At 45.8% G+C, this 20,919-nt stretch overlaps 1 long non-coding RNA gene across 1 annotated transcript; it reads right to left on the bottom strand.

Annotated features, from left to right (window-relative positions):
- Positions 1-1,047: 1,047 nt before the first annotated feature.
- Positions 1,048-17,020, bottom strand: LOC117999875. Its single transcript, XR_004676340.1, has 3 exons — positions 16,915-17,020; positions 16,624-16,702; positions 1,048-1,191 (listed from the first exon to the last, which is right to left on the bottom strand). It is a non-coding gene; the product is annotated as an uncharacterized LOC117999875 (long non-coding RNA).
- Between the last annotated feature and the right edge of the window lie 3,899 nt (positions 17,021-20,919).

Here is a 20,919-nt window from a genome sequence, read left to right as displayed (position 1 = left end):
AGAAGCCATATGATTACTAGAAAAAAAAAACTGCAAGCTTCATTTGCAGCAGAACTAGGAACCGATTAGCTGATTATAAGATATCCACACAGTGGAACATTTTGTAGGCTTTACAAATCAGGAAGTTCTTTAATCTTCACAAAAATAAGAGGTAGACCTTATTTTAATGAGAAAAGCAAGATAGGAACCAGCATGTATAGCATGCAACATTTTGTATAAGAAAAGAAAAATATAAAAATATATTTCATTTTCTTAGTTTATATAAGCAATACACAGAACTTAATAAATGGTGGTTAAATCTGGTGTGAAGATGGGGGATGGTGATGGAAAACTCAGTGGTTCAGGGAAGGGGTGGGAATGAGATTTTTACACTATATATCATTTTACACTGTTTTGATTTTGGAACCACTTATGTAACTTCTTCAAAATATATATATAACTTATTCAAAAATAAAAATTGAAAGTTGAACAGAGGGGAGGTGGGTGGGAATGGGTTCAATGGGCGATGGGTATTAAGGAGGGCACTTGTGCTGAGCACCGGGTATTGTAAGTCAATGTTGAATCACTAAATTCTACACCTGAAACTAATATTACACTATATGTTAAGTAACTGGAATTTAAATAAAAACTTGAATAAATAAGTAAATAAATAAATATTTAACATAAAGTCTACCTCTAAAAGTTGTGAGTTAAGTAAGAGTATGTACATGGTATGTGTGTTTATGTATTGTGTGTGTGTGTGTGCGTGTGTGTGAATGGTGTTTAGAAACCTACATGGCATATAATGGTCATACGCTAAATGTAGCACCCTTCCCTTTTTCATGGCTATTTTTCTAATTATAAAATTATACAGTTCGGAGAAAAATTTGCAAATTAGAGGAAAGTCTAAGGAAAAATAATCACCCATTATCTCAGCACTCAGAAGTAAATCTGTTAACATTTTGCATATTGTTTATCGATCTTTAAATTTTATTTAAATATTTTTACATAGGGCAGTATACCTTAAAGCAAAGATATCCTTTCCAACTTCTGTTTTAGTATCTGTGGTATGCTCCATTCTAGAAATGGCCTTTATCTTCTGTCCACCTGCCTATGTTCCCGTGGCCCTATCAAATCCCTGAAGATAGCGGCTTTGTCTTCTCCATCGTTGTATCTCCGGTGTGTGGCTTGTAGGGGGATCTTGATAAATATCTGTTGGAGAAATGCACAAATTAATTACCCCAAAATCATCTAAGTAGTTGCTTATTGTTGGGTGTTGGGTCATTTTCAGTTGTTTACTCTCCTAAATAATGCTAGCACAGCCATCCATATACACAGATCACAAATCATGACACGTGTCTTCACTTGTTTCCTTAGGCAAAATTCCTAGAAGTGGAATTATTGTCCGAATGGATAGGAAAAAATTGAAGGTTGTTGAAATCACATTGCTAATTTGCCTTCCAAAAAGTTGCCCCGGTATGCACTCTTAGCAGCTGCTTAGGGGAGGCCTGGTACCGATGCTCACTGAAATTAGGAGCTCCCACCCCTTAAATCTTTGCTCAGTGCATAGGAAGACATCCTACCAGTTTCATTTAAATGTCCTTAATTGTTTCAGTGAGGTTAAACAGGCTCTCCAATCTTATGAAACATGATATGTTTAACCAGTTGTCTGCTCACACACTGTGCTTGTCTATCTACTTGGACCTTCATGTTTTTCTTCTATATCTTCTCTTTTTAAAATTTTGAATCTCCCTGCTTATCTCTCCCCTCACTGTTTACCTAATTATCTCCAGGGAATTTTTTGGAGGTTATGGAAGATTTATACTATGGAAGATTTCCAGGAGGCACAAGAAGTAGAGAAAATAGTATAATGGGCCCCCACGTTCCCATCACCCAACTTCAATGATTCCAAACACTTTGGCAGTTTCATCTGTTTATCTCTTTCTTCCCCAACACACACATATAGATGTTTAAAAAAAATTTTTTTTCTGGAGTATTTTAGGCAAATCCTAGACATCATAGCATTTTACCCACAAATATCTAAAGACTTTTTAAGCTGCCATATGAGTATTTCTATTTAAGTGCACGGGTTGACTCCACAATTAGGAATTTATTTATAACCTTTCAGAATGCTGCCCTCTATCATTTCTCCACATTTAGTTGATTCTTTACATCAAATGTGGCCTTTGTCCTTCTTCAGCCCCTCTGCATGTACGCCACGGGGTATTGGTGAAATATCGTAGCCATGCACTTAGGACAAATGCATGGCCAAGGCCTTGCCAAAGTCACCCAGATAGGCAGGACAGGAGAATCACCAATTTTGCATTCGCTGAGCACATAAACCACTTGTCCCCAGGCTTGTGTTTTACTAACTGCTTGCCCACCTTAACCAAGCTCATACTTCAGCAGCATTAACACTGTCAAATCTTAGCTCGTCTTCATTAAACAGTGGCTCATGTTAAGAGGGGTTTACTCCCTTTCCCTCTCTGTTAAATGGAGCTTTTTCCGCCATGCGGGAAGCAACGGATCCCACCGCCCTCCCCTTTGCAGACTGGGCTTCAGGTAGTAAGCAGATCTCCAAGATGGTGACAGTATCTTTATCTCCTCTGTTGAAACCATTTTTACCCAACTTCAAGTCTCTGTAGAAATCAGAATCCAAGCAAGCGGCCCCAAATGTGAGGACTACAGGTGTGCAGGGTGGAAAAGGACAGAGAGGGAGAGAGATCGTGAGTAAGACATGTCTGCAAGATAGCAAAAGTCGTTTTTTAAAAATAAGTGCTTGCAAAGACATAACTGCAGCCAGGCTGGAAGAGGAGAAGGCCACGCCACCCCCTGAGCCCCAGCCGGCCGTTCCCTGTGCTAATCCCAGTGAGAGCAACAGGAGACCCTGGATGGAATTCGAGCCGCCCGCCTGACTTCAGCATCTGGCGCTGCCGGCTGGGGCTGTAGATCCAGGGGAGTTATGGCGTGCAAGCGAAGAAATACCAGCTTGTCAAGCCGCGGCCTGGGTCCCGGACCAGCTCCAGAAAAGTCCAACTGCCCTTTATTGACCAGCGCTCGCATTCAGGTCAAGCTTTCACCCTGGGCCAGCCCTTTAGCATCTCCTGGCCTGATGTGCTGCAGGGAGAGCCCCTGGCAGCTCAGCCTGCCCCTAATAACAGTAACATTGCGGGGGTGGTGTGTGTGTGTGTGTGTGCGTGCGCATCGCTGTGTCCCGCTTTGGGACCTGGAAGCTGCAAAGCACCTCGTTCCAAAAGAAGCCTGCTGTCAAGTGGTAAACAAGGTGGATTCTGGGAATTAAAATGTCAAACCCTACCCAAAGTCAGGCCTTTGCTAACATGCATGGTGGCCAGGTGGCACCCAGAAAGGTTTTTAAAGACTCTAGGCCGGCACGAGGTGTGTGAAACCAGAGCTTTGCCTTTCCGTGGAAAAAGCTAAGGGAGAACAGGAGGAGACAGGCTCTTTCACCATGAAACGTGTTTGTAGGAGAATCTTGGGAATTAAAATAGATGCACTCCCGAAATAATCTTGTTTTGAAACATCAGAAATCTTAGGAAGAGGAAAAGGCTATCAATACACTTACCCTTTGAATCTGTTACGGCCCTTGCTATTTATAATGTTATTTTTCCTCCACATGGCTTAAAATAATCAACAGACATTATCACATTAATCTTGCAATCCCCCCCTGTCCTTCCACCGACGCCTCACCTTCAGGGCCGCAGAGGACACTGCCCCAGCTCTGCGGGGGCAGCCTCTGCTGCCCCTGCTCCTCTGAGCCCCCAGGCCCGCCCCGGCCCCGCCCCGGCCCATGACAATGTCCTGGCCGCCGCCGTTCAGTCTTTCCTCACCTGCACTGCTGCCAGGTGGAAGGGAGCCTGCTGGAGAGAAACCTTGGCGCATCAGAGCCTCAGGACCCTAGAGACTCCGTAGGCCCCAGTGCCTGCTGCGGTGTCCTGACCTGCCGGTGTCACCGGGAGGCCCATGGCAAGTCCCTGTCGTCAACACTAAAGCTCGGGCACTGACAAATTCTGTACCTTTTAAAAAGTAAATTAGAGCAGGGTCAAGTTATCGCAACTTATCTCAAGTTACCTCAACAAAATGGCAGCCCACACGGTATGTGCATGCTAACTTTTAAGACTCAGGATTATTCATATAACAATTTGTATTTTCAGCTTCTCTTGGAAAACCTGGGGCTGGTGGTCCCAAGCCTCAGCCCCCAATGGGAGCTGAGGGGCTCTGCCCTTTCAGCAGGAAGCAGGGCTCCCTCCGAGGGACCCTGGGAGTCCCTGAGTGGGCCACACTGCTTCCCTGGCCACACCATTTTCTGGCTCCTCACAGGCAATTGGGATATGACCTCTGGCAGGCGAGGGCAGGAGCAGACTTCCCAGGGGCCAAAACCTACACAATTTGGGGGGGTGCATTTTAAGAAAAAATATATATTTATATACATACGAAGTTAAATGCAAAATGAATATTTATTTAGAATGAGAAAAGATATGACAGCAAATTACAGTTTTTATGGCAAATATCAATGGTGACAATTAGAAATCACCAAGTGATGACCATACACACACAATACGCACAAAATCTAGAAAGATAATATAACTTTTGAAAAACAATACTTCACTGCATGGCATGCCGCTATACTTCCTTTTTCCTATAGTTTTTGGCTGTATACTCTGATTACATCTCCATACAAAATGATTTTATAATATTTTCTCGAGAGAGAATAGATAGGCATTCATTCTTTCCTCTAGATCAGCTGGTTGAAATTTGGTTTAAATTATTGATAGTTTAGAGAAGTTTCTTCTAGCTTTGCCCCTCATTATCGGTAATGTTATGTGCATTTTTATGATCGTTGTCAAATTTAGAAAAACTTCTGTCAAGTTTCTTTCATCGATGAGCTGCTACAGTTGTACTTGCAGTCTGATGTATCTCCACAGCCACAGGCCTGTGGCATAGGAATTCTAATCAATTCTATTTTACATAATTCTCATCAAAAAAAAGGGGGGGGAAGGATATATAGTACAATTGTAATTGTATGCTCTGCCTTATTGAGTATATTCTTGCATAAGTGAACTTCTGTTTTGACTAGGCATTGATGAGAATTGAATCCATTGCTTACAATTTCATGTGCCTAATAATCAGAAGATGATCCTGCCATAGTCCCTGTACATTGCAAGCCCTGTTCCTCCTGTATTCCCCAAATGCTTCAGGAGCTGCGTGCATGTCGTGGTGCTGAGAGAGGTCACAGAATGGGCAGGAAGAGCATTCTTGGAAGCCATTCCTAGACCAGCAGAGCCAGCAATGACTTATCCTTGAGAGTGATGCAAACCCCAGAAATATATCCCACTAAACCCAAACTAAATGCATCCCGACTTCAACCCCCTTTACAGATGCTAGCAAAGCCCTTGGCCACTCCAATTCCACCTGACACAAAGAAGTCTGGCCGAGAAGAAGAGAGAATGGACAGGGACAGTGGTTGTACTATTATAATTCAAACCCCTCACGTTTGCAAATTTTACGAAAGTGTAGAACTATATGCACATACTGTGAAGGTCCTTCCCAGGACTCCTGAAAGTGGCCTAGCAAGTGAGGGGCCTGAGGTTGAAGCGTCAGTTGCTTCCAGGTGAATTGGCCTCTGGTGGGTAATAACAATCTCACTCCCCTGCTTTCTTAAATGGAAAAGAAAGAGGTAAAATAACCTGTAGACACGCACTCAGGATCTAAGCCATAACCCTGTGTGAGTGCCTTGTACAGCAGTACCACTAGTTGGGGTGTTTGTCAATTACTGAAGTGACTTCCTTCCCTGAAATTATCTTCCTGAGTTTCGTCAAAATCTGGATCTTGCGGAGGAAATGCATCTTACGTATGGCCATGGTCCACCAGCTATGCCCCGCCTGCAGAAAAATGGCAGAGGACCGCTGTGCTGGGGGGGGGGGGGGGCTGATGCTACAGATGGAGAGAAGAGAGAACGGCCCACAGTTGTTGGGGCCAGGATTAGACTCCCCCTAAACCATCCTTAGCCCAGAGCTATTTCTACTAGTGAAGAGCAGAGTCTCGGCTTTAAGGTGACTCCACCATCTCTTCTCAAGTGCACAGGCACAGCCTTCTAATGGGTCTCGCTTAGTCTATCGATCAGGTATTGCCCAATGTTGTGTAACCATCCACCCCAAACCCTTTGGCTTGAAATTACCATCATTTATTCTCAGGAATCTATGGGTTGGCTAGAGAGGCTCTGCCTCCTGCTACAGGACTGTAGGTCTAGGTTTGTTCCACACATTTCTTATCCTCCTTGGACCAGAGGACTAGCTCAGGCATGTTCTTCTTGGGGTCATGGCAGAGGTACAAGATGATGAGACAAACACGTGAGGCCTCCTAAGACTTCGGCTTGGAATTGACATACTATGGCTTTCATCCCCATGCCATTGGCCGAAGCAAATCATACAGCCAAAATCAAAGTAAAGGATGTAAAGGGTACTCCACCCATAAGCCGATGGCAAGGGTGTAAATGCAGAGAGGCGTGAAAAATTGAGGACAATTATTCAATCTACCACACCTAGGAAGGAGCACAGATGACAGATGGACAAGGCGAGCAGCCCACTGTAAGGATGAGAGAATTGGGGAGTGCCACAGACAACACAGCTTTAGCAGGGCATTTGGCAGGGGCAAATGTGGACAGCTGGGTAGATTTACTGCTGAACCACAGTGCCCAAAGAGCATTGACTAACGGATTGATGTCCATCTGGAAGAGGTTTGCAATGGCATACCATCGGCTTCTACTCTGCTCCATGGTTTTCATCCACATCTTGGATGTAACCATTCGAATCATGTTTTATCAGATTTGCAGCTGATACACAGCTGAGTAGCGTGACTAATGTGCCCTTTGATGATGAAATCAAAATTCAAATTGCTATCAACAGGCTGGGTCTATGGGCCTAAAATAACAAAGATGAATAAATAAAAAAGGAAACTAACATTTACTGAACACCTACTATGTGCCAGGCACACATTTTTTTTTAAGACTTTATTTATTTATTTGAGAAAGACAGCATGAGAGAGAGAGCACATGAGACGGGGGAGGGTCAGAGGGAGAAGCAGACTCCCTGCCGAGCAGGGAACCCGATGCGGGACTCAATCCAGACACTCCAGGATCATGACCTGAGCCAAAGGGCAGTCGCTCAACCAACTGAGCCACCCAGGAGCCCCAGGCACACATTTTATTTAATCCTCACAACACACTTGGAAGGAAATATTATGCTCTTCTTTCAGATTAAAAAACCATACCCTAGAAAAAGAAGTACAAATTACATCCAAATCAAGCAGAAGGATGGAAATAAAGAATCAGCATGGAAATTAATTATTCATATCTTACATGAAACAATAGGAGAAAATCAACAAAACCAAAAGTGGTTCTTTAAAAAGATCCACCAAACTGACAAACCTTTAGCTATGCTGATCAACAACAACAAAAAACAGAGAGAGAGAAAAAAACTCAAATAATTAAAATCAGGAAGGAGAAGACATCATTACTGCCCTTACAGAAACAAAAAGGATTATAAGGGAATCCTAAAAACAATTGTACATCAACAAATTGGATGACTCAGGTGAAATGGACAAATTCCGAACAAGACACAAATTACTGTGACTGACTCAAGAAAAAATAACAAATCTGAATAAGCCTATAACAAGTAAAGAGATCAAATTGGTTATCTAAAATTTTCCTGTAAAGATAAGTGGCCCAGGCTCAGAGGCATTCACTGATAAATTCTACCAAACACTCAATAAAGGGTTAATACCAATTCTTCACAAAACTTTAGGAAAATTAGAAGAAGAGGAAATACTTTTTAATCCATTCTATGAGGCCAGTATTGCCCTGATATCAAAACTAAAGATGTCACAAGAAAAATAAATCTTACAGAACAATATTCTTTGTAACATTAGGTGCAAAAATCCTCAACAAAATACTAGCAAACCCAAACCCACAACATATAAAAAGAATTATGTGCCGTGAGCAAATGTTATTTGTCCAGAGAATGCAAAGTTGGTTTAATCTTCAAAAATCAATTGATTTTTAACAGCATGTTAATGGACTAAAGGACAGAAAACATACGATCATTTCAATAAATGCAGAAAAAATATTTAACAAAAATCAATATCCTTTTATGATAAAAACACTCAATAAACTAGGAACACAAGGGAACATCTCAATCTGGTAAAGGACATCTATGAAAAATCCATAGCTAGCAGTCTACCAAGTGGTGAAAAACCAAACACTTTCCCCCTAAGACTAGGAACAATATAAGGATATCTAGTCTCTCCACTTCTATTTAATGTGTACTGGAGGTTCTAGTCAGGGCAGTGGGGTATGTGAAAGAAATAAAAGGCATCACAACTGGAAAGGAAAAGTAAAACTCTATTTTCAGATGACATAATCTTATTTATAGAAATGCTAAGGAATCTACTTAAACACTATTAGAACTAATAAATATATTTTTATATACTAGCGATTCAAATTCAGTTGTTCGAGTTGAACAATTAATTTAAGTAACTAAAATTAGAATTAGGAAAACAACTCCATTTACAATAGCCTCAAAAATAATAAGTACTCAGGTATAAATTTAACAAAAGAAATGCAAGACTTGTTGAGAGAAATAAAGGAAGATATAAATAGATGGAAAGGCACACCAATGTTTAATGTTGGGACAATCAACACTGTTAAGATGACAATACTCCCCAAATTAATCTCCAGATTCAATACAATCCTTATCAAAATCCCAGCTTCCAGGTTTTTCTTTTTTTTTTTTGCAGAAATTGAAAAGCTAATCCTAAAATTCATGTAGAAATTGAAGAGATCCAGAATAGTCCAAACAATTTTGAAAACAAAGAACAAAGGTGGAAGATTCCCTTTTCCCAATTTCAAAACTTGTGACAATGCTAGAGTAATCAATCAGCATAAGGACAGACATATAGATCAATGGAATCGAATTGAGAATTCAGAAATAAACTGACACATTTATAGTCAATTGATTTCTAACAAGGGTGCCAACTCCAATCGATGGGGGAAAGAATAGTCTCCTTAACAAATGGTGCTGGGACAACTGAAATGCAAGAGTGAAGTTGGACCCCTACCTCATTCCATAGACAGAAATTAATTCAAAATGGGTCACCGACTTAAATGTGTGAGCTAAAATTGTAAAACTCTTAAAATAATGCATAAGAGTAAATCTTCATGACCTAAGATTTAGCAATAGATTCTTAGGAACAACACCAAAAGCATGAGTAACAAAAGAGAAAATAGATAAATCGGACTTCAGCCAAATTAAAAACTCCTGTGCTTGAAAGGACATTATCAAAAAGTAAAAAGACAACCCACAGAATGAGAGAAATATTTTCAAATCCTTTATCTGATATGAAACTTGTATCTATAGTAAATAATTCTTATAAATCAATAGTAAAAAAACAACCCAATTTAAACAGGGGCAAAGGATTTGAAGACATTGCTCCACAGAAGATATGGAATGGCTGACAGGTACATGAAGAGATGCTCAAAATCACTAGTCTTTAGGGAAATGTTAACTCAAAACTACAGTAAAATACCACATCATACCCACTAGGAAGGTATAATAAGACAGACAATTTGTGTTTGTGAGGCACTGAAGAAAGTAGAACTCTCACGCATTGCTGATGGGAATTTAAATGGTGCAGCCATTTGGGAAAACAGTTTGGCACTTCCTCAAAAGATAAATGTGCAGTTACCATATGACCCAGCAGTTCTCCACTAGGTATATGGCCAAGAGAAATGAAAACATGCATCCACACAAAGACCTGTACACAAATGTTCATAGCAGCATTGGTCATAATAGCTAAAAAGTGGGAACAACCCAAATGTTTGTCAACTGATGAATGGGTACCCAAAAGATGGTACATCCATACAATGGAATATTATTTGGCAATAAAAAGGAATGAAGTACTGATATGCTAAAACATAACAAACCTTGAAAACATTATACTAAGTGAAAGAAGCAAGACACAAAAGATCACATGTTGTATAATTCCATGTATACTAAATGTCCAGAATGAACAAATCCATAGACAGAAGGTAGATTAGTAGTTACTTATGGCTGGGGAATGGGGTAGGAGGGGTGTGGAAATTGACAGTTAATAGGTATGGGGTTTTTTCCTTAAGGGGGACAAAAATTCTCTAAAATTAGAATGTGGTAATGGCTGCACAGCCCTGCGAATACACTAAAAAAAGCCATTAAATTGTATACTTAAATAGATGAATCATGTGGTATGTGACGTATCTCAATAAAATTCTTTTTTAAAAATTTGACTGCACAGGTGCAAAAAAGCACTCTATCCTAGGAAAGTGCTTCTCATACTTTAATGTGCATGCAGTTCACCGGGGGATTTGTTAAGATGCAGATTCAGCTGCATAGGTCTGGGATGGAGCGGAAGACTTGGCATTTCTGCCTAAGCTGCCTCTACCACATCTAGAAGAGCAGGGCCCTGAGGTGATTAAACAGCTCTCTCCGGGTCAGACAGCTAGCAGACTTGGGAAGCCTGAGTTCCATTTGTGTGACAGGAGAGTTGCTGACTGGTGGTGAAGTGAACAGTGGATGAGGCCTGGCCTCTCCTCAAGTGTGAGAACAGCTCTCTATAACCATGACCTCAATGAGTTCACCCCAGGCACTGAGACTCTGGAGGCCAAAACTGAATTACCAGAAGTAGAGAGTCCATCCCAGGAAGGAAGGCCTGTCTCCAGTCAGATTCCAGTCTGATCTGACGGCCTCTGGAGCCCCAGGTTCAGATGTGGGAGCCTCATTGAAGAGAAACCCGGGAAGTGATAGTTGGCCTAGAAGAAGGTAACCTGCGTGGTGAGAAGATTGGAAACCTTGTCACCAGAGGAACTAGTAAAATGCCTGGTGAGGTTTATAATCCAGAAGTAAAGATGCAGGCAAACGATGCTGGCTTTAAGTGAGGGCTAGCCTAGGAAAGAGGAGATGAAGGCTTTCTCTGTGACCCAGAGGGCAGAACAAAGATTTAAGAAGAAAGGTTGTAGGGAAGTCATGCCAATAAATAAAAAGGTAATATAATTTTAATAATTAAATCTTCCTAGATCATTCTGGGACTCAGAAACCAAACACAAATTGGCTTAAGCCAAACAAGAGGTTTGTTTTTCACATAACACGAAAACCCAGAGATAGGTTTCAGGCACTACATCTTTGCACACTGTCCTTCTCTATGTTAACTCCATCTCCAGGCATGTCCTCCTTCGGGGGTGCCAACATGGTCACTAACAGCACCAGGCCTAGGTCCTATCAGTTTAACAACCAAAAGAGTGAATGTCTCTTGCCTGAGGGTTCCATCAAAACTCCCAGGGCGGGCACCTGGGTGGCTCAGATGGTTAAGCGTCTGCCTTCGGCTCAGGTCATGATCCTAGGGTCCTGGGATCGAGTCCCACATCGGGCTCCCTGCTAGGCGGGGAGCCTGCTTCTCCCTCTGCCTCTGCCTCTCTCTCTCTCTCTTTCTCTCTGACTCTCATGAATAAATAAATAAAACATTTAAACAAACAAACAAACAAACAAACAAAACTCCCAGGGCTGACTTTTGCTGCACAGCCTGAGTCACATGCCCATGCTGGGTCACATGACCAATCACTGTGGCCATAGTGCGAAACATGACAATTTACCAGGCTGGGATCACATGCCCGCCACTAAAGCTGAGAGGTGGGGTCTGCCCTGCCCAAACCACAAGGACTGAGACTGGAGGACAGGTGACTCTTCAAAGAAGAAAAAAAAAAAGCCTGGCTGTTTTTTACTGAAGGGAAGATAGAAGTTTGTCAGGAACACCAACAAATTTCCATAAACTGCAAATTAAAGAGCCTCCTTTGGGAAGGGAGGAGGGAGAGAGATCCCCATTTCCAGAGACATCCCAGCAGAGGCTCAATGATCACCAGCGCCCTACCCAGCAGGGAGCAGTGGATGGGAGTCAAATCCTACATGATCACTTCTAAGGACAGCGATTCTCTGTGGTCTTTCTCCTCACTCTTGGGCACTTGCTTCTGCCTCAAAATACCTTGCATCATAAAAAAGCTTCCTAACTCATATTGCATGGAATTTTTCAAGCCCTTTCAGAAACAGACACAGTTCCTTTTGTCTTCCCTCTTAAGCCACTTTTCATGGCCTGGATGTACACTCACTCGCCGTGACTGGCCTTGGCCTTTTGTCTTTGCCATAATTAAAGACGCTCTCTCCAAGGACATGTGGAGTGAGGCTTCAGCAGAGCATTATCATCTCTTGTATGTTGTTCTTTGGCAATTCACCCCTTATCCAAGGTGAGGTGCTTTGTTTTGCAAGAAAATAAGATCATTCAAGCTAACTGAAGAAAGGAGTGTGTGTGCGTGCGTGTGTGTGCGTGCGTGTGTGTGTGCGTGTGTGTGCATGTGTGTGTGTGTGTGCGCGCTCTTGCTCTGCCCCAGACAATAAGCCAATCCTGATCTAAAACTCAACCTTCTCCAAGTATCTGTGGCCAGGAGAGGAGACACAGATTTGACAGCCCAGGCTGTTCTTCAGTAAGTCTGTGGGTAACATCTCTGGAACTTGGTGCTCACCTAATGCACACCCCAAATTTGTCAAGTGCATCCCTCCTCTTGCACCTGAGTATTGCGGAGAAGATTTGGGTGTGCAGCCTCATGTTCTCCCTGTAAGTAACCAACCAACTGAAAGGGTGCAAACTGATCAGACCATCAGGCAACACAGAGTAAATGTCTTTCCAAATACGAGGGCAAAGGAGGCTGGGAGGCTGTTGCGCATGGCCCTGAAGACAGTGCCAGGAGAGGGGTTCAGCTTAAGGAAAAGGAAGAAATTCATCAAAGCTCGGGGGTTTCTGCACCTCCAGCCTATGTGAGAGGGAGGCTCACGCCTGTGTGTCCAGGCTCTATCCAGAGAAGGGGGCTGCCTGTGTGGCTGACTGGACCAATCCTAGGAAATCCCAGCCATGCACCAAAGGAATGGCACGTGAGTCCCCCAGTGCCCCTGCTCAGAGACTGACCCCCCGCCAAGCCTCGCATCTGCCCCCTGCAGGGTTTTCAGGGGATTCACCAGGGAAGGGGCCAGATTGAGAGGACTAAGGTATGAGGTAGAATCAGGCCACCTGCGACTCAGCCATCTGCTCCTTGCTGTGAATAAGGCTGAAAATACCTGCTAATGTAAGCATCTAAGGGCCCCCCAGCCCTAACTCGAAGACACCATTCCAGTGAAAATATGCAGCCAGAGAGACTAGAGGGAATTCTAGGGGATTAAAGGGATGCACTGGTTCCAGGCACTGCAAGAGAATTGGACACAGTAATTAATGGAATCTTATAAAACAAATTCAAATTGATCAGTCAGTAAATGAGAGTATTGCCACCCAGACTGAAACCGATTTAAAGGAACATAAATTGAGTCAATAATAAATGTGGAAGGAGACAGGAGTCGGGGGAAAGCAACAAGTGTAGCATTATTGGAGTTGATGTTATTTATTATAGGGGATTAATAGTAATAAAATATAAAAAAGCTCCCATGACAAAGCCTTTGTAAAAACCTGCAATGTAAAACTTAGATCTATAAGTAAGATCTGGTTTTAGGAGCTTAATTGAAAATACTAAATGGGGAACAGCAATTTAATTAAATATAAAGATGATGATAAAACGCTGGGTTGGATTTAGTCATGGGAAGAGAGATCTGGAACAAGGGCTCCTGTGTAATAAGAACGCTGGGAAACACAGACATTTTTCTAAAGAGGACATTCGCAAAGCATCGATTGAGAGCTGCCTGCAGGACCCCTTGATGTGGTCAAGGCCCTTTGGGGTCTGTCTCCCACCTGGCCCCAGAGAGAAAAACCCCTTCCCTGGCTGCACAGCCCTCCCCGCATCAACCCCGGCCCTGAAGGTGCGGAAGTGCAGGCCCCGCCCCACGCCCATCATGCACGGAGCAGGCAGTGCCAGGACCCCCCGCAAGCCAGAAGAAGAGGGAACCCCGGGAGCTGGGAGGAGCGCAGTTCACCCCCGGATTCATCGCTCCGATGAGTAAGTGAGGAAACTCCGTAGTTAGCTTAACTCCAGAGCAGCTGACCTCCAAGCCTCGCGCCTAAGTGTTCGGCACGTGCCCCCAACCCTCAACAGTGCCACCCCGCATGCCTCACCCACACCGTCTCTCACAAGAGGGGCGGCAGCCGGCCACAGGCTCCGTGTGGAGGGGAAGGACAGTGGTGCCCTGGCCACCGGACAAGGGGAATGCACACAGATTACAGGAAAGAACCATGAGCTAAGAAGAGGCGGGATGACTCTCACAGCAAGAGACACATGGCCCATGAAGGAGGGAGGCGGGACCTTCTCCTCCTAGGCCCTGAAGACTTGCGCCAGCATCAGCAAGTCAGGTAGGCTTCCCTAGATCTCCTGCCTCCCGCCAGCTGGGGTCGGGGCATCCTCCTCTGGGCTCCCATTGACCCTTTCTGCAGAAGCTTCTACCCAGGCACTCAGCCTGCTGTCTCATGGTCACCAGTTTATGGACCAAGTCTCCCAGCTGGACGGGGTCTTGTCCTTTGCGGTCTCCCCAGCAGAACCGGGCACGCTGCGGTTGATTGAATGATGGAGTGGCAGGGGCTCAGGTTGTTTGGAGGAGAACTAGTCTTCAGAGCCTGAGACTGGTGGTGACAGCTAGCTGAGCCCGTAGCCATCCAGCTGTGTAGCTGGCCAGGGAGAGCCCGCCTCCACCTCAGCTGCCTACCTATGGTGGGGGGGGGGGATGTGAGGGGGTGACAGAGGACTGTCAACAGATGCCTGTGCCAACTCTTCAAAAACAGCCTGACTTGGTCATCTCTCCATGCTGCTGGACCCCAAAGAGGTGGCCCCTTTCTGAGCGCTGGGAGCAAGCCAGAGACGGGGCTGGGGTCTGTGCTCTTGGCTGTGGGGAGGGAGGAGGTGCATTCAGAGGGCATCCAGTGACACAAGACGGGACATGAGCCGGTATATGTTGAAGCCGAGTAGTAGGGACATGAGGGCTCATTATACAGCTCTCTATTTTCGTGTATGTTTGTGTTTTTCCATAATAACATCATTCTAATAAAATAAAATTTAAAATTTAAAAAGACAGTAACCGCAAATGATTTTCCCTAATGGTCTTACTCTCTCTCCACTTCCCCTAATACCGTGGTTCTCAAACTCTGTGACCCAGACCAGCAGTATTGGAATCACCTAGGAACTTCCGAGAAATGCAAATTCACAAGCTCTCTGGGACCTACTGAATCAGAGACTCTGGGGCAGGACAGAGCAAGCTGTGCTTCACAAGTCACCTAGATGATCCCGCTGCATGTATACGTTGAGAGAGAACTACTGGTCTAATGTATTTTCTTTAAACCTTCAAACTTGTAACTTCCATGGATTGGAGATATTTCAAATTGTCGCAAGTCCCCTCCCCACTGCCTTGGGGAGAATAGGTTCTCCCCACAGCTGACATCCCAGTCTCACCTACAGCCCGGCTGGGACACTCAGCACCCCTTATGCAGAGGACGTGAAGAGGCCGTGATTCAGTATTCAGTGGGTCCGGCCCCTGGCAGTCATGAGCACTCACTCTGCACAGGAAAGGTCCTGAGCTCTCACATGTTATCTCATTTGATAATCTCAACACCAGATACTGTGATTACATTCATCATACAGATGAGGAAGCCAGGCTTAGATGCACAGTGAAGTAGCTCACCAAGTTCACCAAGTGAGCAAGTATCAAAGCCGGGATTCCAGAGCATGAAGCCCTGACCACGAGACACCCCCACCTCACATCTGTGTCCCTTGTCTGGCTCTGATTGACATCTCACTCCCAGGACCAAACCAGCACCTGGCTTGGACCCCTGTGCCTAACTCCATGATTTAAGTATATATCCAGGCCCTGGAGGCTGGGACTACAATTTATTCATGCCAACATCACTCACCTTGTCAGTTAGGAAGCTTCCAGGTGCAAGGAATAAATTAACGGACCTAGACAACAGGGAGAAGCTATCGCCTCATCTAACAAGGGGCTCCCAGGTAGGGTGGCTGTGACAGATTAATGCAGTGGTTCCATGGTGCCCTGAAGGACACAGGTCCTCCCCTTCTTTCCTCCCTGCCATCTCAGCTTGTACCTCTCTCCTCAAAGATCAACCCCCATCCCCCTGTGGTCACAAGATGGCAGCTGACATCATGATCAGACAGGAAGAAGAAGGGCTGTTTCTTCCAGACATCTCCTAATTCAGAGTGAGGGGCCCTTTCCCAGCCGACCTCCCCTCATGCCACACTGGCTAGAAGTGGTGACATGCCCATCCCTGAACCAATTGCTGCCAAGGGGAAACAAGGACTTGATGAGATTAGCCAACTCAGACTGACCCCTGAGCTCCCTGGTAGAGGTGTGGACAATCCAATGCAACTGGGACTTGGCCAAAAGGGAAGAGGAAGGAATGGCTGTTCTGGATCCTTCCCCAGCACCCCATGTAGGACTGTGGGATAGGAAATACTATCCTAGTGTACAGCCCCAGAGAGTGAAAAGCAAAGGTTGTTGAGTCATGTAATCATGACGTTTCAGAACACTGGGGCAAAAGTTTCCAGAGAGAAACAAATAAAAAGTCACCTACAAAGGATCAGGAATGAGAATGGCATCGGACCTCCAGCCAGAAACTTCTCAGAATGAGTTAGAAGACAGCACCACAGGGCCTTCGAAAGGATGAGGAAAAATGATGTCAAATAGTCATGTTACAAATCAGTCAATTATAAATAGTCAAATTATTAATCAGTACCAATAAAGACATTTTCAGACATTCAACAAACATTCAAGGTCTCAGAATCATGCACCTTTCTCGGGGAGCCACCGGAGATCGTGACTCGCCAAACAAGGGAAAACACTAAGGAAGAGGAGGAAATCAGACCTGGGACACAAGTGAATTCCTGAGATTGCATGAAGGAAGGCCGTCGGATGACAGCCGCAGGTGTGCAGAAGGCCTGGAGAGAAACCGGAAGGCATGGAAGAGTCTGGGGTAGATGTCCCCAAGAAGACATGCACCTGGCACTTCCCGGCTGTGTTGGGACGAGAAGGGGGAGATTTAGTGATAGAGACAGGAAGTTAAAGCAAATAAAAAATGAGGCAATTATCACCCTTCCCCACCCTCCCAGAAAACAATAAATAACACGTTGTTAAAGAATGGAAATGTAATCATGGAACAATAGGCTGCTTAATTGTGAATTATACTTATAGCCGTACTATAGTAAACCCTGGATACTTATTTAATCAAATCTTGTGATCTAAGCAGATTGAGAGAAGGGAGGGGTAGAAGTGTGTGTGTGTGTGTGTAGAGGGACTAATCCTAATCTTGAAATAACTAATCCGTAGATAATGTTGAAGCTGGAAAATCAAGAAACTGAAGTACAGTTGTGTCTTTTTGAGAGAGATGAACAGAAGGAGCCAGTGCAAGGGCTCTCTTGAGAACAGCACGTCAGGGTGAAGAAGCGAAGGAGGTCCACCATCGGCCAACCTGTGCCATTTGAATTATTCAGCTATGTTCCTGTTATCTTATATTTTATTTTTACTTTATTTTGTTTTATTTTACTTTACTTTATTTGTCAGAAAGAGAGAGAGGGAACAAGCAGGAGGAATGGCAGGCAGAGGGAGAAGCAGGCTTCCTGCCGAGCAGGGAGCCCGATGCGGGGCTCGATCCCGGGATCCCGGGATCATGACCTGAGCTGAAGGCAGACATTGATGGGGGGCCCCCATTGCCTGCCTGCAGAATCTTCATTTGGAACAGCTGATGCGACTGAAGCTTTTGAAAACTCCCGGGGAGAAACCAAGCCACCACTTCCGGGGGGGCCTCCCACCTCCAGTGTGACCTGTTTCCCCGAGACCCACAGTGGCAGGCACATCGTGCAAGGTTCGAGGGGCTGTGAGCCCATCCCGGGGGGCTCCAGACAGCCTGGGGTCTCGGGGCCGGTGCAGGGCTACAGCACTTCGGCCGGGACCAGGCCCCGGCCAGGCAGAGACTGAGCACGGGTGCCCCCAGCCCGGCCAGCCCCAGAACTCCTCACCCCACGCACCACGCTTGTTTCCTCCTCTGGCTGCTTCTGCCAACCCGCCTTCCCACTCAGGGTCCCAGGGAAGCCAGTGCCGTGGGGGGAGTGAAACTGAACCCTGACCGAAAAGACCCCGTGTTCCAATCCATGCCCGGGCCCAACCTGCTGTATCTGGGCTTTCTTTCTCTGCCATCAACTGCAGTCCGGGAGTACCAGGAACGGGCTGCACACTTTGCCCTTCTTACTCAAGGAGGCTGAGTGACCCGCCCCATCCACACGGGTGGTAACTGCTGGCTCAGCTCTATTGGCTCCAAAATCTGAATTCTTCCCTTTTCTTCCAGACTGTCTCTAGAAGTGGGCACGGGGTACATTTTATTCCCCGGAGGAATGCAAAGTTTCCCGGGGAGAATATTTATAAACATTACTATATATACTCCACAGTGTTCATTTGTTGATTCAAGAATAGTTTATGCAAGGTCCGATGCTGAGTGCAGTCCCTAGACTCAAAGAGGGCACAGTCCAGTGTGGGAGGAAGAAACTAGGACAAATCAGCACGGCTCCGTGATAAGCTGATCTCCAGGAGTCCTCAGCCACCTCGCCCGTGCTGCGGACGTGTCCCCTGACTTGCCATTTAGCACAGGCCCTCTGCTCCCCTTCATGCCCTCTTGTCCAGGGCCACGCTGCGGCCACCACAGCAAGAAAGCTCGGGAGTCCTGAGGCCCCCAGAATGGGGCTATAGCGTCTGGAGCCTGAGGGCTGAGGCCACAGGGCCTTCTGTGCCTGAAGGGAAGCTCTGTCACCTGGGGCCATAGCGAGGCTGCTCCTGCACCCAATGTCTTTCAAGGTCTCCGCTGAAAGGTCTCCTTTCATCTGAACCTGGAGTTTTACATGTGTCCATAGGACACTGAGCTGGGGACAAATCCAAGTGACAGCCCCTCTAAAGACAAAGGTTTTGCTCCTCAGCCTAACTCCTGCCTGCCCAAGAAGCTCCTCAGTCCTTCTTAAAAACAGTCCATTCCCTCCTCAACAAACCTTCCAGACATGCACCGACATGGCTGAGGGCCAATGGTGGGCCAACGCCCCAGGACACACACATGTCGCAGACGCTCATGCACATGCATGGCTGTCCCTCTGCCCACCCTGACCCATCCTGCCTGGTCATCCTTCCACAGTCAAGGCCCAACACTCTTAGACCTTATCATTTGGGGTCAGAAGGCTGTGGGAGGACACATGTCCTCCCCACAGCTCAGGACAGTGCCCCGAAATCCAAAAGCTACAAATCTCTAGTAACTGATGGCTATGGAATAGAACATAAAACCTGACAGTCTGAGAATAAGATGTACCAAATGGGAGATATTGCCAGAACCATGTTTGTACTGTGATGGGGTTAAAGGCACACCCTTTGCAAGCAGCCAGACACGGCAGAACAAGGAAAAAGTGAGGGCCATGCCAAGCCTGGAGGGCCGTCACTGACGGGGCTCTCAACGACCACTTCAGTCACTCTGAGCCTCTAAGTTTCCAGCCTTCTTGACCGTTCCCTCAATGTCCCATCAAGATAATGAAAACCCTCCCTATTCCCTCGGGGCCCCAGCCTCTGCTAGGCAAAGCTTTATTGTGGGAAATCCCTAACCGATCAGACAAATTAATCTCTGATAAAAGATTAATGTAAGGATGGCAAATGGATTTCATTTCTGCCGCCAACCGTGATTGATTGGGAGGGCTACCTGGAGTGCTCATTTGCGGACTGTGGCCAGAGCTTAGCGCAGCACGCAAGAGTGCCGGGATCGATTCAGGATGTCTGCCCCGAGCCCTCCAGGGACAATGCCATCACAGGGGCTGCTTGTCTGCCATCCTAGGGTTAGTGGCTGCCCTGGGTTAACCTGTCCCTCCCTCTCTGGCATGGCCTTTGGGGGAAAGAAGTCTTATTCCAGGTAGTAAAAGAACTTGAGCCCATGAGGAGGTATGTGGAGTAAGGAGGACCCTACCAGCCCTCTTGGGATGGCCCTTTCCATGCTCCAGGAAAACCTGACCTCAACCAGCAGTATCTTAGAGGGTCCTCAGCCCAGGGTGAGAGAAGGGCTAAGCGGCCATTGATTCCAGTTAACCTCAATGAACATCATTAACTTGCCTCCTCCAGGGTAGTGACAACCATCCACGTGTGGCTAATGCAAATTGCCCGTTGGTGGTTCGGCCCAGGTACAGGTGAGCAACCACCACCTGCTCTGGGACTCAGGTCCCAGGAAGGAGGTTTGGAATCTGGGAGGGCACTTACCAATGTGAAGAGAATGTGGATCAATCCTGTGAATAAGCCCTGGGTACACTGAGGTCTCACAGTGGGATTCCAGGAGGGTTTTTTTGTTTCATTTTGTTGCCTTTCCAGGGCTGCTTATGCACCTGCTAAAGTATTAAATATAAAGGGCTCTGAAAAGCTAGGCAGAGCCTGGGGACATTGTGTGGGCCCCGTAATTCCTGGAGCCTGGGTATGAGGTCTAAGAAGTTAGAGGAGAACAAAGCCCATTCTGTCTGCTTCTGTGGGCCTGGTAGACCCTGGGCTATCTCCCTCCAAAAACAGCTTACAAACTCCTGCCAGGCCCCACCTCTCCAGCAAGCCATGGCCCTTCCATTCTGGGATCCACACACTATTTGCAGAAGTTTCCAGCCCATGGACAAGTCCCAGCTTGCCCAGTCGGTCCAAATAAAGCACATAGAGACCATAATGGCAGCTTGGCTCATCGGAGAGGTGTGCTGGGAATAGACTCCTGCAAATAGCAGGCGTGAGCTAGCCCCATCTCCTGAGGAGAGAGGCCTGTGGTACAAGCATCTTCCTGGGGCCGGCTGGGGGTTGGAATGACTCTAATCATGGTGATTTC

This window comes from Mirounga leonina, unplaced genomic scaffold (genome assembly GCF_011800145.1).
Source record: "Mirounga leonina isolate KUSES-001 unplaced genomic scaffold, KU_Mleo_1.0 Mir_115, whole genome shotgun sequence".
Taxonomy (NCBI): domain Eukaryota; kingdom Metazoa; phylum Chordata; class Mammalia; order Carnivora; family Phocidae; genus Mirounga; species Mirounga leonina.
This window is presented reverse-complemented; position numbering and strand designations above follow the sequence as displayed.